Source organism: Pongo abelii, chromosome 15 (assembly GCF_028885655.2).
Source record: "Pongo abelii isolate AG06213 chromosome 15, NHGRI_mPonAbe1-v2.0_pri, whole genome shotgun sequence".
NCBI classification, from domain to species: Eukaryota; Metazoa; Chordata; class Mammalia; order Primates; family Hominidae; genus Pongo; species Pongo abelii.
Genome location: NC_072000.2, coordinates 59,976,104 through 59,992,316, shown reverse-complemented (window position 1 = coordinate 59,992,316; position 16,213 = coordinate 59,976,104).

The following is a 16,213-nucleotide window of genomic DNA, read 5'->3' as shown; positions in this document are numbered from 1 at the left end:
TGGTTGGATTAAAGTCAAGATCTGAAATGTGTACTTTGGAAATTCATTCATTTCCCTGCGTCTGTGGTTCCCTCCCTCTCTTAGTAAAAATGACAACCTTGTCATATATGAATGAAGTGGGATGGGAGTCTTCAACCATCAGTCAGGTTAGAGGGGTGAGTAGGGGTAGAGGCAGCAGACCCACAAAACTGAGGGAGACAAACATTAGGACCAGAAGGCATAAGAATTAGTGCTACCATCGACTGCCAAGAGGGGATTTAACTATGCCATCCAATGTCATGCTTGGATCAAAGGACAAGACTGAACAAAGGAGTGGAATGCTGAGCAGGGAAGGAGGGCCCCCTGGACACCCCAAACCAGGCCAACTGGGCCCCCTAGGAGAGTATCTGAGAGCAGGGCTGGAAGGCTGGAGGGCAGGTTGATGGCTATTACTATGGTAATAGTCCTAGAGCTGAATCAATCAGGGAACAAAGCTGGAGACAGGCTTCTTTTCTGTTTTCCACCAATCATTTGCAAAAAAAAAAAAAAAAAAAAAAAAAAAAAAAAAAGTGTAAAGCATTGGAACATTTGCAGAAAAATTAAATCTTAAATATAAACCCAATACATAACAGATCAAGGCAAGAAATGCTGCTCTAGTTACAAAGATGTGGGGAGATTGGGCTCCACTTCATCTACTGGAGATGGGAGGGGTCCCTTTCCACTCCTCTTAATCACTGTGGATGGAGTTGGGGGGTGCAGAGGTAGGGGGGTGGAGACATTGAACCTTTTCTTCAATCCTTACCCCATCCCTGACTGATGAGAGAAAGATCTGTTAGCAAACTCTTGCCTCTGGTTATTTGCCTTCAATCCTGGCCAAGAAAAAAAGCAAATGGGAATGCTAAATCTTATAGAAGATCCTGGCAATGTTGGCCACACCTGGAGCCAAACCAAAAATAAAATAAAAAAAAAATTCCCTGATAGCTAGTAGGCTTTAAAGTAGATACGGAGGAAAAATATATTGCCCACATTTTCCCTGGCATAAATTTATGGTGTAGAATTGTGCAATGACAGCCGTCATGTGAACAAGGGTGGCCTTGGGCTTTGACTGCACACAATGGTTACCACTGAGGCAGAAAGTTCTGGGCTGTGGATCTGAAGCTGTGCTACAGTGATCTGGTGTTACAGGAAGTTTCTGTAACAACAGTAAAGAGAACACACTCAGTGCTCATGTCCAACAAGCACACTAAGTGCGGGGCTGAGTATCAACCACATACTGTAAATAATGGCAATAAAAACACAGATGAAGGTGCAGGGAAAAGCCACTCATTCTTTATTGGTGGGAATACAAATTGGTCCAACTTTCCTTGAGAAATCTGGCAATATAGTCATCATTTTAAGCGTGCATACTCATCAGCACTGCAATTCCATTTCTCGGAACATATCTTGTAGAAATACTCAACAAGTATACACATATATAGATATATGAGATTTTTTGCAGCGTGGTTTTTAATAGCAAAAAGAAAAAGTGGAAGTATTAAAATAACCATTAGTAGAGAGCTTGTCAAATACATTATGAGCAATACTCAGGAAGGAATCCAACACAGCTTTTAAAATGGGATATATCCACATATATGGATGTGGAATTAATTATGAATATAGTAAGCAAAAGAGAGTTTCAGGCAGTATGTATGGTATAATTCCACTTGTGTATAAAAAGCTCAAGACTATATGCATTTATATAATCCACATTAACGGCTGGAGTCATGGTTAGGCAATGCCATAGAAAAAGATAGATAAACACCCAATAATTTTAACAATGTTTTCCCCTTTGGGAACAAGAGTGCAGGAATAACTCAAGGCATCTTCATTTTAACTTTATACTGTTCAGTGTTATTTGAAGTCTTTCATTAAGAAAACAATAAGACAGGTATGGAAAACACAAAGAAACGACAGTGTTCAAGATTTGCGGCCAGGTTGGACTGACTCCACCGTCCATATTCTCTGCTCTGTGCCACAAGCAAAAACATACCACCGTCTATAATATGAATTGCCTACCACTCTATCTAGGGTTCTTTTCAGCAGGTTCCACTCCTGCTGCCACAGTCTGTGGCCAAAACTTTGTTCATTGCTTTACCCCCCTCAGAACGGTTACTTGCCATTTAAGAGTCCCTGAGATAGAGAATGGGACAAGCTATGTGAGGCCCTGGCCACTCATGACCAGGAATTTGTCCTTGTTTTATTAATCAAAAAGAAAGTCCCCTATTAGCAAGCTCAGCATAAGCACATGTGAGGAAAACATCAGAGCAGAGTAGGTGTTCAGAAGAAACCTCTTGATCAGACAAGCTCCAAGGCCTGGTTGACTATGCTACCCTTCCTAGCATTTAAACCCCTTGTCTCTGTCTCATGGCTGTAGTTAGGTTAAGGAGGGGGTCTGGCTTCTTTTCAGGAGGATGTGGACACCCTCCAAGGGTGACACTGGGTCTGGTTCAGGTTAGAAGCCTAGAAACTATCTCAGCTTCTCCTGAGCACCTGGGGCATGGATTTCTGAGACTCTTGCCCTCCAAATGTTTCCTGCCAAACTTCCCTTTCAATGGGAGCACTGCCATGGCAGAAAGGACCCCTGGGTTTCCTGATTTGCTTTTTCACCCTCTCAAAGCAGACTTTTTTACTAGTCCTGGTCAGGTGTCCACACATGAGCCCCACTGCTCCAGGCCAGAACATCCTCTTGCGCCTGTCGCTGGTCAATACAAGGAGACTTTCCTACCTTACAGTGCTGCTTTACTCTTTCTGTTTGAAAAATATCTGTACTTGACCTCCCTCTTTTCACACTTCACACCTCTGATCAGCAATATTTTCCTCAGATATCATCAGTGACAACTTTTATTTATCTGATTCTTAACTGTACCTGCTATTGTGGGACTTGTACCCTCCTATTTCTCCATCCCTAGTTATCTCCATCACTTTTCTTCCAGGAGAGCCTGATCTTCCTCACAATCCACAAGGCAGTGGTAGCACTGCCACCTGCATTCAGCAATGGAGAAGGCAGAATCACCCCAGGGCACTCAGCATGTGGGGACAGGCTGGGCTGTGGCCTTCAGAACACTGGCCTCCTGTTCAGTAAAAACCTGCCCAATGCCTCCCCTCACCATCCTACTCTCATAAAACCCATAACCATTTATTTAAAATCTTTGTCTTCTAACCTTCAGTAAGATTCTGTGGGAAGTCCCGAGAGAACACATCTAAAATTTGGAGTGTATATTTTCTCTTAGAATTTAGGGCCCCTTTTGGAATTTGGAGTTTATGTCTACCTCTTCAAACAAATGTTTGCAATACTAGCTGTTGTAGTCAGCTCGGGCTACTGTAACAAAATACCACAGACTGAATGGCGTAAACAACAGACATTTGTTTCTTGTGATTCTGGAGGCTGGGAAGTTCAAGATCAAGACCAACAGTTTTGGCTTCCGGTGAAGGCCTTCTTCTGGCTTGCAGGGACCACCTTCTTGCTGTGTCCTCACATGGAGGAGAGAGTGAGCTCCAGTCTCTTCCTCTTCTTATAAGAACATCAATCCCATCATGGGGCCTCACCATCACAACCTCATCTAAACCTAATCACCTCCCAAAGGCCTCACCTCCAAACACTATCACATTAGGGATTAAGACTTCAATGTAAGAATGTTGGTGGCAAACGAACATTCAGTACTTAATTCCAGCCTCAGCAATTGTCAATTGAAAAACCTTCATCTCTCTTATGTGAAGAAAATCAAATAGATGGCCCCATGTTTGGGTCCTTGCAGTCCACAAGATAGACAACTCTTTGCAGATGGTTACTCTAACTCAGAAAATCTAGGAAAGTGAAGAAAATTTGAAAGTATGTCTCCAAAACAGCCCTGATTGACATGGTAATTGTGCTTACCTGCCCTCCTCCCCTGACACAGACAGACACACTTAATCTGTCCCAGGTTCTGGGAGGTGAGTATGGTACAGTGGATAAGGGCCACACTTTGGAGGCAGTGGTGGACCAAGCCTGAGAAAAGGGTTTTTGCAAGATTTCTAGAGATAACCCTCTTCTGTGGTCTGGTCCATTGATATTTCTCATTTCTCTGCGTAAGTGTCCATTGTACCCTATCCCATCCCAAATTCTTTCTCTTACCTAAGTGCTTAAACTTCTAAAATGGTTCTATTTGAGGGTATCCACTGGTTGCAGAAGAACATTAAATAAAGTAAATAAAAGTAATTAAAGGATAGTACTGCAACCTACTGCCTTCTCCCCTCTCTGGTGCCCTCTTACCCAGTTCTTTCTTGGTTTCCAAAGCACTTGTCTTCTGATATATGGTAAAATGCCTTGATTCATTATGTTTATTGTTTATCATTTATCCTTCCTACAGAATGTAAACTTCAAAAGGGCAAGAATCTTGGTCTGTTTTCTTTACTGATGTATCCCATGTGCCTGTAAGAGGTCTGACATGTAGCAGGGGCTCAAAAATTATTTGTCAAATGAATGGAAGTTGCAACTGGGACAGAATTCAAGGTTCTCTTCCCTAATCCCTGAATCCTGAGATTTTCAAAGCTTTTCTTGCTGATGGGTCAGGCCCACTTGTGCCAGCTTGTTGGCACTCGTCTTGGATACTGGCCATGCTTTCTCCAGCCAACCGTCGTGACACTGATTCATTGTTTGTATACAGCTCTTCTTAGGCACGAAGACAGTCTTCTGCCCACGGGCTTACGGCCGAGCTTAGGAAACCCAGCTCAGATGTGAAACCCTAGGCTTGGCAGCTCGCAGCTGGCAGCTGGCAGCCAGACATGGTAAGCAGTCCCTAGCTCTTTCAGCCATTCCCAAACACTCCTGGGTATGCCTTGAAACTACTCTGAACTTTTGTGCACACGTGCTTTTTCACTGAACATGACTTGGAAGGTAATGAGTGAGCCATGGTATATTGCTCACCATCAGCTGCTTTGCATGACAGCAAACATTCAGCCATGCCCATGTGTTCAGCACAGGCCTGCCTGGGGAAGTAGGCACAAAGGCTGGGCCAGTCGCCAGCAGGTCTAGAAGTGGGCCCCAGATATGTGCTCTCTGCCAGACAGAAGGGAAGAGGGCTGCAGATTATCACTGGGAATGAAAAACTGAAAATCATCCAATGTTGCATGGCAAGATGGTGGAAAACCAGGATACGGCTCCTTCCCTTTCACTGCCTTGTCTCTTGGCTGTTCAGCGTCTTCTCTTAAACTTTTCCCGAGTGGCAGGGCCTGCCTGCATAAGTATGGCTCAGTCACAAAGGGCCTCTGAGAGCTTTCTTGCCTAATCTTCTTCACAGAGCTCAACTGATTCTTCACTTAAGGCAACTGACTTCCATAATAGTTTCTCTTCTGCCCCAGGCCACCATTCTCACTCACTCAGCTTTTGCACATCTCCATGCTCCTGAGCACCTAACAAAGTTCTTTGCATTAAGTACTTAATAGGCAGTCATTAAATAATAAAATCAGTCAATAAGCAAGTGAATATGCTTCATCCTCTTAGTGCTGTAGACTTGGGACAAAGTGGCTTTCCATGATTATCACAGTTTAAACACCAACCTAGCCAGACAGTCATACAGCTGACCAGTCCTCACTTCTTAGGACAAATCTCCACTGTGGATATTTTAGGCAATTTGGTGTTGTTATGCAAAAGTAGGGAGCAGAGAGCACAGAGCAGGCCTGCTGTTGAGCATTGGGCTCCCTGAAATCGACATTCCAAATCAGACCTCCCAGGTCAGCCAAGGTGGGAACAGTACTAAAGGAGCAGGTGCAAGATGGAAGAAAGGATATGTTTCTGTCCTGGTGTGATTCAACATCAAAGCCGGGCAGTGCTAGGAGATCGCCCACTAGCTGTGCTAATGGTCAGCAAGGACACAGATAAGTGAAAGCATTTGAGTTATGACAGTGGGTTTTTGGGTTAATTTCTGGAGACAATGTGACAGAATGGAAATATCTCAGGCTTTGCAGTCAAATCAACAAGGATTCCTATCTCTGCTCCACCATTTTCTAGTTGTGCAACTTACAACAAGTTACTTGACCTTGTTTACTCATTTGTAAAAAGAAGGAACATAAATCGCTTGCGGGAATAATGTGGACGGGAAAGGAAAAAAAATGTGTGTGTGTGTGTGTATGTGTGTTTTTATCTTCTCACAGCACACAAAACACTGCAAGTACTACATTGCTAGTATAAAACTATGTTCTTTTATGTATTCACTCAATAATAGTGTTTAGACAGTTGTTATATGCTAAGCAGAGGAAATTCTGTTTAACTTTTATCTTAAAATGTTCTAAAACGAGAAACATTCACTTTGAAAAAGTTTCTGGAAGTAGCGGAGATGTTTTATACAAGTTGCAGGTAAGCTATTATGATCTTGTGAAATATACATTTAGTGTTCCTCGCGTTTCCTGGCACACAGCTCCTAAAACCCTTGGAATCTCTGGAGTGATAAGAATGTATTTTGTATGCTAATGAAATCACTTCTGGCTGGGGGCCCTTAGATAACTGGGGACTGGTCACTGGAAAGACCAAGGCAGGATTAGAGGGCTGGAATTTTTGGCCCCACCCTCCAACCTCTGGGGAGGGAAGAAGGGTTGATGGTTGAGTTGATCACCAATGGCCAATGATGTAATCAGTCATACCTACATAAAAAAGTTCCGTAAGAAAATTAAAGACTGGACTGGGCGCGGTGGCTCATGCCTGTAATCCCAGCACTTTGGGAGGCCAAGGCAGGCAGATCATGAGGTCAGGAGATCGAGACCATCCTGGCTAACACGGTGAAACCCCGTCTCTACTAAAAATACAAAAAAAAAATTAGCCAGGCGTGGTGGCACATGCCTGTAATCCCAGCTACTCAGGAGGCTGAGGCAGGAGAATGGCGTGAACCCGAGAGGCGGAGCTTGCAGTGAGCTGAGATCGCAGCACTGCACTCCAGCCTGGGTGACAGAGTGAGACTCCATCCCAAAAAAAAAAGAAAATTAAAAAACTGGGTTCAGAAAGCCTCCAGATAGCAGAACGAATGGAGATGGCTGAAGGATGGCTCGCCTTGAGAGCACGGAAGTGCCATGCCCCTTCCCACATGCCTCACCTAGGCATCTCTTCCATCTGGCTGTTCATCTGTCTCCTTTGTAATATCCTTTACAATAAATGGGTAAATGTAAGTAAAGTGTTTCCCTGAGTTCTGTGAGCCACTCTAGCAAGTTAATCAAACCTGAGAAAGGGATGAAGGGAACCCTGGGTAGTCTGTCAGAAGGATAAATCACAACCTGGGACTTCATATTGGCATCTGAAATGGGAGCAGTCATGCGGGATTGAGCCCTTAACCTGTGGGATCTGACTTGATCTCCAGGTAGATAGTTTCAAAATTGAATTGATTTATAAGATAGCCAGCTGGTATCTGCTGGAGAATTGCTTAGTGTGTAGGAAAAGAAGAAGAAGAAGAAGAAAAAAAAAAACCCACACGTCTGGTGTCAGAGGTGTTGTGTCAGGTGAGTAATGTGTGCAAATAGGAAAAACACTTTTTTTCCCCAGCTTTATTAGCTATAATCATTGATAAGAAGTCACCAAAAGAAGTCAGCATGCGAAAATCTCTCAGCTTGATCACTATTAATGAACAAGAGTTCACTCTAATTGACTAAAGTAACTGGGGAACCACTGCCTTCTGAGTCAAGAGGACATGATCTTGAAAAATTTATCTTCTTAACAAAAGGATACTTGCATAATTTCTCTTTCATTTTGCACGTGTTGCAAGAAAGGAAAGTTGTAAAAATGTTAGAGATAGTGCCCATATCTTTAGGTCAGGTGCACCAACCTTTTTAAAATTAATGTGCATCATGCTTAGAAATCCATTTTCATGACTTTTTTTTTTTACTGATAACGGTGAGTCAAGAGGTTCCTCACTTGGTGTGAGTATTGAATGTAGTTCAAATATTAATTAGGCCCGTGGTGGGTCTTTATTTCAAATTACCTTATTTTTTATCTATCATGCTTTATGATGCCCCAATATAGCTGAATTAAAATCAAATGGCTCAGAAGTGCATAACTAATTACATTCTGCTTAAATTACAGTTTCTAATTAATCCAAATCTATTAACATGATATCTGGTGGTAATCAGTTACAAATGGTGGCAGCCAAGTGAGGTCCCCACTGGTTCTTTTGTATTAGCTAAAGAAGTTTAAGAAAATTCTGGCTAATGAATCATGGACTGTGAGCCACATATTGGACTCCCAGATTACTGAGAATCTGTACAGCTCAAAGGCAAACTAAGACCATCCTGTAAACACCTCTGATAGGTTAGGCCTGGGTTGAAAAGTAATGGGCACTAGTGTTGACTGCTTGGTTCTTTACCCCAGCACGCATAACCAGTTGATCATCAACTCTCTCCTGCTGAGCCTAAACTCAACTTCATAACTTTTTTTTTTTTTTTTTTGAGACAGAGTCTCGTTCTGTTGCCCAGGCTGGAGTGCAGTGGCGCAATCTCGGCTCACTGCAACCTCCGCCTCCTGGGTTCACACGATTCTCCTGCCTCAGCCTCCCGAGTAGCTGGATTACAGGTGCACACCACTATGCCTGCCTAATTTTTTGTGTATTTTTAGTAGAGACGGGGTTTCACTATGTTGGCCAGACTGGTCTCAAACTCCTGACCTAGCGATCTACCCGCCTCAGCCTCCCAAAATGCTGGGGTTACAGGCATGAGCCACCTTGCCCGGCCCATAACATTTTTCAAAGTGGCCATCATCAATTGTATCAACTAATTAATATCCAATTAGTTATCTATTGACACCATAGACTTGGTGGCTTAAAACAACACACATGTACTGTCTCACAGTGTGTTAGTCCCTTTACATACTGCTATAAAGAACAGCCTGAGACTGGATAATTTATAAAGGTTTAATTGACACAGTTACACATGGCTTGGGAGGCCTTAGGAAGCTTACAATCATGGCGGAAGGCAAAGGGGAAGCAAGGTACCTTCTTCACAGAGTGGCAGGAAGGAGAATGAATGCAGGAGGAACTACCGGACACTTATAAAATCATCAGATCTCATGAGAACTCACTCACTATCATGAGAACAGCATGGAGAAACCACCCTCATAATTCAATTACCTCCACCTGGTCTCACCCTTGACATGTGGGGATTATGGGGATTACAAGTCGAGATTTTGGGTGGGGACACAGCCAAACCATATCGCACAGTTTCTGTGGGTCAGCAGTCTGTGCTCTAAGATCTCTCACAAAGCTGCAATCCAGACATCTTATAGGGCTGAGGTCTCATTTGAGTCCCAACTGCGGAAGGACTCACTTCCCAGCTGAGGTGGCTGTTGGCAGAATCCATTTCCTCACAGGCTGCCACACTGAGGGTCTCGGTTTCTAGCTGGTTGTGGGCTGGAAGCTCCCTTCAGCTCCTCACGTGGCTCTCCCCATACGCAGCTTACAAAAGGCAGCTTATTTTTTCAAAGCCAGCAAGGAAAACAGTATTCTAGCAAGACAGACATTACAATGTTGTGTAATCAGGGGCATCCCATTACCTCTGCTGTACTCTGTTGGTTAGAAGCAAGTCACATATCCTGCCCACACTCAAAGGAAGGAGATTACACAAGGGTGTGAATACCAGGAAGTGGGGACGATGAACATTACCTTAGACTCAGTTAGCCACACCAGCATTTCAGAGTTACCAGGGAAAATGACATATTTTTGCCTTTCTTGGCTTAGATAGGCAGAGTGCCTGTGATAGAAAGCTTTCAATAGCTGAATGAGACAGCTTAAAAGAATTTGAAGGCCATGTTAAGTCAGTCTTGGAAGAATATGATGCTAAGGATTTTTGTTTTGTTACAAAGAATCATTCTAATCAAATTCTAAGGATGTACGCTAAAAAATATTAGGAAAGACTCCCATATTCAGAAATATGGCCGACAAGTTGTCTAGTATGGAACATCTAAAAATATAGGATAAAAATACAAGAAAACACCTTTTAAGGGCATGGTTAAGCCTGTAAAAAAAAAAAAAAAAAAAAAAGTAAGAGAAATCCTCAGAAATCTAAATCAACGAGAACACACAAATCTAAGAGGCAAGAAAGCACTGAAGCACTTGTCTGGGGCATCTGTTAATCTCCAATGTCCTGAAACTTAGGTTTAAAGGACTGAAGATGTTGTGGGGTGAGGCATGGTAGGGGAAAAGCCTGGGTCTCCAGCACTATGTGAGGTTGGAATGAAGCCCACTGCCCTCCACCCAAAAAAAAAAAAAAAAGCCAGAACATCCAAAAGGACAGACCCTCAGAGGTAAACTAGGGGAAAAAATTCATCTTTCACTGGAAGATAATATAAATTGTTTTTGCCTTGACTATTAGTAGAGAATAAAATAAAGACAAAAAATCTCCTCTAAGAATCCCTAACAACTGTAAGTAACTGTCATGAAGATTTTGGGGTAAGAATTTGCACAAGCACTTCCAAAAAAACTCACATTGAAAATTTAGATTAAAATTTTCTTGGAGTATAGCTTCCCAAGGCCTTTGGTAGAAACAGATCAAATCCTCTTAGAAGAGCTGCATTTTAAATCCAGGCTTCAATTAATTCCCACAGAATTAATGAACTTACAACAACCACAATCACAGCAACAAAATCACAAAACACATAAGTAAACGAGCCAGTGTGAACTATCGTCTGAAGAAACAAACGGAAAAACAAATCTAATCACTAAAAAAGTAGACTTGCAAAGGCCAAAGATACAGAAATTATAAGATATGAAATATGAAACAAATATATTTAAAATGTTTAACAATGAAAAAGAAGAATTAAAGATACTAAGGAACAAAAGATTATTATATTTGATTGGGCAAAATTTTTGAAAATACAGCTGCTAGGGACACAAAGACCATAACTTATATTAGAAATTTGGTGAGTAATTTAAATAGTAGATTGGACATAGCTAAAGTGAGAACTCAGGAATTGAAAAATAGATCTGAAAAAAATTACACAGAAATTAGCCCAGAGAAACAAAAAAATGAAAAACCTGGAAGAGAGATTAAGAGAAATGAAGGACACAGTGAGGTTTAACCAGAGTTCCAGGAGATAACAGAGAGAATGGGGAAGAGGCAATATTGAAAGAGATTGAAGGGGCATTGTGTCTGGGGTAAATACCCGGGGTTCGTCGTCTTGCACCAAGAAGATTAAGGACACTGACACACTCGAAGAGTGAGTTTAGGAGCAAAGGTGTAATAGACAAAAGGAAGAGAAAGGAGAGCAGCTCTCTCCCTCTCGTGAGAGACGGGCATCCAAAAGGGAAAAGGCAGCCTGCGGCAGCCCACAGCAGATTTTACAGGCAGGCTTGAGGAGGCAGTGTCTGATTTATTTAGGGCCCACAGTTTGGTTTTGACCAGGTCTGATGTTTACATAGTGCAGGGAAGTCTGGTTGCCCCATCTTAATCTTATTATGCAAATGAGCTTTCCACTTGGCCAATGCCATCTCGTCTGTGCCTTACTGTACGCACGGCTGGCAAAGAGAAGGGAAGATGGAGCTGCCCTTTTGATCATGCCTAGTCCCAGGTGGTCTTTTCCTATTGGCTCAGCTGCCGTCATTCACCCCTACAAGCTTCCAGCTTGCTTGTCTATGTCTGCAGCTTGATTTTACAGGTTGCTCTTTGTAAGAAAAGAAAAGGATTTGGGGGCTGCTTTTCATTAAAAGGAAAACTTTTTACTTTCTTATAATAATCTTTTTTCTTCATTTCTTCTTTAAAAAAAAAGGGGGATACATATGCAGAATGTGCAGGTTTGTTACATAGGTATACGTGTGCCATGGTGGTTTGCCGCACCTATTGACCAGTCCTCTAAATTCCCTCCCCTCACTCCCCACCCCCAACAGGCCCTGGTGTGTGTTGTTCCCCTCTCTGTGTCCATGTGTTCTCAATGTTCAACCCCAACTCGTGAGTGAGGACATGCAGTGTTTCGTTTTCTGTTCCTGTGTTAGTTTGCTAAGGATAACGGCTTCCAGTTTCATTAAAAGGAAAACTTTATCGAGGACTTCTTTACCCTTACTATCTGTCTAAATACTTTCTTTTTAACTCCTAGATCAAGATGACAGATGAGAATTTTCCAGAACTGATAAAAGATACAAATCTTCATATTCAAGAAGCCCAAGAAGTGAATCCCAAGAAGGGTAAATTAAAAGAGGACCAACAAAAAAACCCTAGAATTATTGTTAAATTTCAGAACACCAAAGTCAAACAGAAGAAGATCTTATACGGTGAAATATTTTAATCTGCTAAAGAGAAAAGGAAAATTACTTATAAAAGAACGTTAGACTGACTTAACACCTGACTTCTCAGCAGAACCAATAATAACAGAAGAGGATAGAATAATATATTGAAAATGTTGAGAACAAATAACTGTCAGATTTCTATTATTTAAAACAATAATAATGTCTAACTTTGGGAACTTACGGAAAAGAACAAACATACTGGGAAATAGTACATGTCTCAGAGTGTGATAGGAGTTAAATTTCTCACATTTTTCTGGGGGAAGAGAAAAATATTGATTAACTTTAGATTTCACTGAATTAATATGAATACTAAAATTTGTGGCTGGATGCGGTAGCTCACAACTGTAATCCCAGCACTTTGGGAGGCTGAGGCAGGTGGATTGCTTGAGCCCAGGAGTTCAAGACCAGCCTAGGCAACATGGCGAGAACCCATCTCTACAAAAACTATGAGAGTTAGCCAGGCATGGTGGTGCGTGCCTGTAGTCCCAGCTACTGGGAGGCTGAGGTGGGAGGATGGCTTGAGCCTGGGGGCAGAGAGTGCAGTGAGCTGAGATTGCATCATTGCATTCCAGCCTGGGCAACAGAGCGAGACTCTGTTTCAAATAATAATAATAAGTCTAGGGTGAACATTGAAAAACATAGAAATAGAGACTATAACTAAGATGAAAAAGTTTTAATATGAATGATAGCCTTAAATAATCTAAAATACACTAGTTCCCCCCCCCCCTTATTCATGATTTCTCTTTCCATAGTTTCAGTTGTCTACGGTCAACCATGGTTCACCATTGTTCATAGACATTAAATAAAAAATTCCAGGAATAAACAACTCATAAGTTTTAAATTGTGTACTCTTCTGAGTAGTATGATGAAATCTTGAGCTGTCCTGCTCCATCTCACCAAGGATGTGAATCATCCCTTGGTCCAGTGTACCCATGCTATATACACTACGTGTCCCTTATTCACTTAGTAGCCATCTTGGTTATCAAATCAAAAAAACATAGTATGTGTGGGCTTTGGTACTATTCATGGTTTCAGGCATCCACTGGAGATGTTGGAACATATTCCCCATGGATAAGGGGGGACTACTGTAAGGCAATAAGGGGAGAAAAGAAAAAAATGCATAAAATAAGATGGTAGAAATGAATTCAAATACATCAGTAAATCAATCAATCTAAATGGACCAACTTCCCTAAGTTTAAATTAAAAAGATGGTCAGATAAGGGGGTAAAATTGAGCTACGTAAAAACACACAAAATTAAAACACAATAAAGTTTAAAACTTAAAAATTATATACTTAAGTAAGTAGTAACAAAATGTAGTATAGCTATTTTATAGCAGGCAAAAGCAGACTTTAAGGCAAAAATCATTATTAGAGACAGAGAGTCAATATATATAAATAAATGTTTAATTGATCAGGAAAAGATAACAGTTCTAAACTTGTGTATTCCTAATCAGATAACCTCAAAATATGTAAGTCAAAAATTCATAGAACTATAAAGAGAAATATGCAATTTACTATCATAGTGAAAAATGTTATCAGCTCTTTCTCGATGTATAGACCAAAACCTTGAAAATTTAAACTAAATCATTAAAACCTTGATCTAATGGACATAAACAGAACATGGTAAGCAATAATTACATTTTGTCCACACATTTTTTTTTTTTCTAGCAGGCATGAAACCCTGTGATAGAAACAGGCAGTTGACTCTCAATCCCTCTTCTGAGTTTTCACCTGGGTACGAACTACATTTCCCAGCCTCCTTTGAAGCTAAGTGTGGCCACCCAACTACATTTTGGCCAACTGGATACATGTGAAGTGATCTCTGCATGGAAGGGATGGGGCATGCTCTTCCCCTTCCCTTTTCTCCTTCCTCCTGGCTGGAATACAGTCGGGATGGTACATGTGTGCAAAGAGATAAAAACAAGAATGTTCATAGCAGGACAATTTGTGATAGACCAAAACTGGTAACACCCCAAATGTCCATCAACAGGGGAAGGAATAAATAGATTTGGAAAATCCATACAATGGAAAACTATTCCAATATAAAAATGAATGAACAACCGCTATACTTGTCAACATAGTGTAGAATAAAGCAAACAGGACACAAAGGAATAGATAAATATGATTCTAGCTATATAAAAGAAAACCTAAATACTATATTTTAGAGGATGCATACAACTGTGATAAGAAAAAACTATAAAGAAAAGCAAGAAATGATAAATTCAACATTTGACAGAGTGGATACCTCTTCATGGGAGATGGGAGAGATTCAATTGGGGAGGGATGCATAGAGGGCTTCAGATGCACTGGCCATGTTGTATTCTGGGTGATTACACTGGTTGTCAGTCTTTATTATTGGCTCTTAAATTGCATATATATTATATATTCTCTATTGTATATATAACATATTTCATAATAAAAAGGGTACTTCAAAAAATGGTTAGAGAGAAAACTACCAGATTTTTCCTAGACATTTATATCTTTAAAAGCCTATAACCATTATGGCTTATCTATTGTTTAATGTTTAACAGATTGAGTAAGTGCTTGTTACATAAAATTAAACTGGAAAAAAATATTGTTAGGAAGTGGTTCTTTGATAAGCCTTGTCGTTTGGAGCAGGCAAAGGACAGCAGGGAAGAATTAGTGGCAGCATACTCTAATTGCAGGATAAATACCATGAGTAATTAATTGCTTGAGTGCAACTTTTGCAACCAGTTGTTCTGTAGTTACAACAAAGATCACCTTCTTCCATTAATCTTTACCTAGAAAGAGTAAAAAGTCACAAAAGCTAATGATTTGTGCTCAACCTTGCCTCTGCCCATCCTCACCTGCTCAGGAGATGTTAATTAAACTGCCTATATTAGCTCCCCTGAGCTGCTTCCATGTTACACTTTTTTATCCCCTTCCTGAATCTGGTTCCTTTAAAAGGCTTTAAGTTTTTTCACGTAGGGAATCACCCCTCACAAGGCATTCTGAGGCATAGCCTTTATTTTAAAGGTCAAATTTCATTTCTTTAGAAGCTCTACACTTTTATTTTTCTATTCCCAACAATACAGTATTACCATAAGGAACAGAGGTTTCTTCATCTAAGGATCCAGAAGTAATGATCTACAAAACTTCATGTGTAAATCACCAATTCCTAGCATAGCAAAACCTGTGCTCAAAATCATTCCTGCTGGCCTTGCTCCGTGTTCCATCTTCTGAGACACTGGCATACTCTGGATAGCAATGCAGACCTCTCCAGGTAGCCAAGCTGGGGCTTCACTGCCACCTGCTCCCATCTCCCTCCCATCTGAGCCCCTCCTTTCCTCTCAAAGGTGACCCATATTCCAGGGGCAGCTGGCTAGCAGACCCTCTTGATGAGCTTCGATGACTTCCACACAGGACTCTTCACTCCAGTGCTGTCACTGAGAATAAGTCTGTGACTCATGTCAGGGAGCACTTATACCTAGAGGACCAATTATCACAGCTGTGCATGGACTCCTATTATTAAGGTAAGACACCTTGGACTTTGCAGATTCCTTGAAATACCAAAAATTTTAAGATTTTGCCAAAAAAAAAAAAAAAAAAAAGGTGGAGACGATCAGGGGGAATTCACCACAAAGGTTGAAAAAGCCACACTATGTTTATAAAATACGTAAATTTGGTAGGGGCAATGAAGAGGGATACATACTCCCAAAGGGCCCTATTTACTCACAAAAGGCACCACTAGGCCTCTTGAAATGGCCCCTGGTTAGCCCAGGCAGGGTTAATTGGGACCCATCGTAGGAGATTTTCAGTCTTTCCAGGAAAACAGCTGCTGGCTCCGGAGTGTCCTTTGCCCTCTGGTCTGTTTTGCATTTCCAGGTCAGAGGCCAGACTTCCCAATGAAAGGCTGCCTTTGGTCCAGGGGACATGCCCAGTCCCTTCACGCCCCGGGCTGTGAACTGATCTTATTCTCATTTGCATCCTCTTGGGGCAGATTTCA